Source organism: Taudactylus pleione, unplaced genomic scaffold (assembly GCF_031769625.1).
Source record: "Taudactylus pleione unplaced genomic scaffold, aTauple2 ptg001301l, whole genome shotgun sequence".
Lineage (NCBI taxonomy): Eukaryota > Metazoa > Chordata > Amphibia > Anura > Myobatrachidae > Taudactylus > Taudactylus pleione.
Window position 1 is genome coordinate 1193304 of NW_028285701.1, and position 4911 is coordinate 1198214.

At 52.1% G+C, this 4911-nt stretch overlaps 1 pseudogene; it reads right to left on the minus strand.

Moving 5' to 3' along the window:
• Nucleotides 1–424: 424 nt before the first annotated feature.
• LOC148443326 (uncharacterized) lies at nucleotides 425–1339 on the minus strand (annotated as a pseudogene).
• Nucleotides 1340–4911: the final 3572 nt, after the last annotated feature.

Here is a 4911-nt window from a genome sequence, read left to right on the forward strand (position 1 = left end):
CCGCATGCCCCTGACTCCAAACCACTGAACCTGACGCCCCCCTAACAACAGGGATGCCCTTTTTGCCATCGCATGCCTTTCAGCCCAATAAATAAACGAATGGCCCACAAGCCAGACTTGTTCAGAAGACACGGACATAGCTATAAAAGAGCGAAAAGAACTAAAACATCAGTACAGCAACATTATATGAAGAGGATAGAGTGGTAACTTAGAATGTTAGTAACAATGCCCAGGCGAAGGAGAAAATCCAAAAAAACCTCCTTTTTGTTTTTGTGATCCATGAGCCGTGTATAATAAGCCAATTGAATTACGGCCCTTTTTTTGGAGGAAAAATTTAAAAATCCCTTCACACCCTCAATTTTTGAATGCTAGCCATTAAAAAACTGGCAGGTAAACTACGTTTCTGGGTGAGAAAAAACACAACTTAAAGCTTATCACATCTAACATATGATTTATAGGCGGATGACCTCCATCTCCCAATCGCTTGAATGGCAGATGGAGGCAACCCGCTAGCTGCTGCACAAGTAGCAGTACGGAAAGAATGCGTACCGTAATGCGCAACATCCAAACCCAGTTGACCCAAACAGCGCTTAAACACAGCAGCAAACTGAAACTTAGTCAAAGGGGAGGAGTCAGCATGTAATAACCATTGCGCGCCAACTGACGGGCGCAGACCCGCATATATCCCAGCCAAGCGCAAAGGGCAAATCTCAGAATTAGAATGAGGCTTGATAGTAACCCAACGCCCACGTCCCAACTGATAAGTTTTGGAACGTGGAATTTTGCACAGGATAGCCCCCACCTGGATTACCACATGCTTAAATAATAGCCCTGAATCAGCAGACCTCTTACTAGATGCCACGAGCTCACTAATCCGAAACGCGCCAAAAAAAGCAAGTGCAAACGCTAAACGTAACAAAAAAGATTAAAATTCGGAAGATGTAATCAAAGAAACTACCCCTATCAACCGCTGCAGCAATGCCAGGTCAATTGGCCGGCGAGAATCAGCCACCATGGGACTTTCTTTAGCCCAACCCTTAAGGGCCTTAGACAGCACAAAAGACTTTGTGGGATCATGACCGCCGTGATGGCGAGACAAAAAGGCAATACCTGCAAGGGCGGAAGCCATGGCCGCCTTAGATCGGCCCCTCTGATAATGGTCCCACACAAATTCAACTAAACGCTGATCTAAAGACTTACCCACCGCAGGATGCCTAACCCGATAAGCCTGCCAGTCGCGCCAAGCTGCCTCGTAAACTCGCAAAGTTGACGGAGCCAGGGACTTCCGGGCCAGACCAATTAGTCCGGCTCGACAATCTGCCAGACAGAAGACGGACATGTCATCCCAATCGGATTAGCCTCAGGGGCCAACACCCGAAACCTATCAAATTGAAAGCGGGATAATGAATCTGCTATCCCGTTTTCAATGCCCGGCACATGCCGCGCCCTAAAGACAATATTCGCCTTCAAACATCTCAAAACTAAGAACCTCAACAGATGCAGCGCCATAGGAGAAGAAGAACGCTTATTATTAATAGCGTGCACCGCGCCCAGGTTGTCACACCAAAAAATTATGTTCCGGCTAGACAAACTGTCAGCCCACAAATCCACAGCCACTATTATCGGAAAAAGTTCCAATAACAACAGGTTATACTGAAATCCGCAAGCTATCCATGATGCCGGCCATGGAGCAGCGCACCATTCCCCCTGAAAATATGCCCCGAAGCCAGTTGAACCTGCAGCATCGGTGAACAACTGCAATTCAGCATTGTCAACCGGCTGCAATGGCCAAATCAACTCCAGGTTGAAATCCAACAAAAATGAAGCCCACACCCGGAGGTCATCTAGGATTTCCCTGGAAAGGCGAACACTAAAATGCGGGTTGGAGACCCCCGCAATGGCCCGCTCCAGTTTACGGCAAAACACCCTCCCCATCGGGATGATCCGGCACGCAAAGTGAAATGAACCGAGAACCGACTGCACATGGTGCAATTTAACCCGCCGAGAATCTAAACAACATTGAATCTGACCTAGCAATCGCTGCACCTTATCATCCGGCAACCGGCAGCACCCAGCAACTGTGTCCACTTCGATACCTAGGTAAGACAAGCAAGAAGTCGGACCCTCTGTCTTGTCTGTGGCCACCGGAATGCCGAGCACCCGAAAAAGGGCCTGCGCAGAAAACAACGCGTCCCCACAAACTGTGCTATCATGTGGGCCGACAAACAAAAAGTCGTACAAATAATGTGCGCTACCAGCATGGCCAGTGCCAGCCTGGATACACCAATGCAAAAAGGTGGTGAACTTTTCAAAATAAGCACACGTGATAGCACAGCCCATGGGGAGGCACCTGTCAACAAAAAATTGACCACCTAACATAAAACCCATAAAACGTAGGGACTCGGGGTGCAACGGAAGCAGGCGGAAAGCAGATTCCACATCCAATTTTGCCATCAACGCCCCAGGACCAAAACCCCTAATCATAGCGAGCGCATCATCAAACAGCTGGTACTGGACCTGGCAAAGCGAGTGGGGGATTGCGTCATTCACAGAGCCCCCATGAGGGTACGACAAATGCTGTATCAAATGGAATTTACCCTAGACCTTTTTGGCCATGACTCCATTGCATTTCTCAAGAGGAGAAATGCATAGGTCCTGCAAAAGAGGGAAGGGAAAAGCCCCGGACATACGGCCCACACGCCACTTCAGCAAAGACTTTCTGTCGTACCACATGGGGAAGCTCTCTGGCCGACCGCAAATTCCGTGAAGAGACTACATGCAAAGCGCCAGCTACGGGTAATCGGAAACCTAAACGAAAACCATCCAGCAAAAATTGGGAATTGTCCCGCAAAGGATACCAGCCCAACCATTTTGCTAACTCGTCTAGTACCACCGGAGAATAGGCCTTACTTGTCAACTCCGGTAGTGTCAGACCTGCCCCCTGAACCACCCTTTGCTCTTGACTTACAGTCTTTAGCGGGGTTACTACCGTTACAGATGCGGCATGAGTGACGAAAACGACACCCAGACCCCCGGGAACACCGAGAATCATTATAGGTGAAACACTTCCCTTTACCGAGCATGTTCGCTCCAGCACGCGAAGGGAGAGAAGCCTTCCTACCCTGTGCCCCTTCCGCAGGCGCCTTAGTTTCCTGGGTAACAGCTAACCAGACCTCCACATCCTTACGGCCCACAGGCATAACCAGCTGACCGTCCTGCTTCCTACGAAAGTGTTCATCGTAATCTCTCCAAACAAAGCCCTTGGATTTGACAAAAATATCATGCACCAAATGAATATACTTTATTACATTACGGTGCTCCGTTGGGCGCGTTTCAAGGTAGCAGGCAGAAAAAACCAGTATACCGCTAAGCCAATGATGAAAACCCCGGCAAGCATCCTCCCCGCCACCCCCGGGTTTTTTGGCTTTATCTAAAGCTTTCTTCATGTCATCGGTTAGAGAAAAAACATCCACAAACTTACCCTTGCGAATCTTGTCCCTACCCCGCTTACGTAAACCCCTGTCTACTGCCGTATTGGCACAGTGAACCATACCAGCATCTTCAACAGGCGCTATGATAGGAACCGGAGCTGGCTGACACTTAGCTGCCTTCCTAACAAAACGCTGCGCAACCAGTTTAGCTAATTTACGCGGGCGTGGCGGAGAGCTAGACGAGGAGCTACTATCACTAGACCCTGAAGATTCCGTATCAAACAGCAAAGGAGGGACAGCAGACTCACCAATGGCCGGACCCGACATCCCGTCACAGACAGCCTCAGGCACCGCAACATCAGGGGCAATCACGTCACCTGCAGCAGGACCAGCCACGGAGCTACCACTCGAGATCCCAGCACCACCAGAAGCCATCACTGGAACACTAGGCAAAACACTGCGGCGAGACATAGAGGACAATAAATCACTTGACACCAAAGCGGGGGTACCCGGAACTGTCTCTGGGGGAAAAATTGGGACAGGAGGAAAAGGAGGTAAAGGGGGAGGGGCGGCGCAAACCGCAATGTGAGAAGGCACTGGTGGGCGTGGGGCAGAACCCTGTGGGGGAGCAAAATGTTGCGGCCACGAAGGAGCGGAAGGTAAATGACCAGGCGCAGGGTAATGCGGGAAAGGGTAAGGCTGAGCAAAAGAGGGGTGCCAGTAAGGAAAGGGGGCCCCCGCAGGAGGATAAAAAGGGTAATGGGAACCTTGGCCAGAAGCAGAAGGAAAAACAGACGGTTGGGAAACTGAAGGAAAAACGGAGGAGGACCATGAAGTGAGGGAAGGAGCAGAAGAAAACATATGGAAAGCAGGATGGGCCGCTGAAAGAGGAAAGGGGGGAGGGAGGAAACGGGCTGAGGGTGGAGGCTGGGAGGGACGGGGGGGGTTCATAGATAGATGGAGTTGCCCCCCCCCGGCAGGAGCTGCAGGGTGATGAACAAAGGAACCCCAAGGGAAATTGGACCCCATTAAAATAGGGGCTGAAGAATGGTGAAATGGAGATGGGCAAGTGGACAAAATGGTGGCCGCGGGGGTGAAGGGGGGTGCGGCGCTGGCCGCATGGAGGGTCGGGCCCCCCGCAGCTAGATATAGTGCTGCGGGGGGGCACACGGCAGCAGGGGACTGAATAAAGGCAGGAGCGGCGGGAGGAAGGTCCGGAGGTACACGCGGGCGCCGGAAGTAACCGCGCGCCCGCGAGTTGTTGGTGAGCCGGGCCCCCCGCAGCTTGATATAGCATCGCGGGGGGGCACCCGGCGGGGGGGGACTGCAGCAGACCTTCAGCTGGAGGACGCGCGGGGAAAAACGCCGGGCTGGGGCTGCACGTGGGCACCGGAAGTAACCGCGCACCCGCGAGAGCCTGGTGGGCGGGCACCAGTGAGAGCGGTGACCCCGCAGGAGACGGGGACCGCTCGCCCAGGGG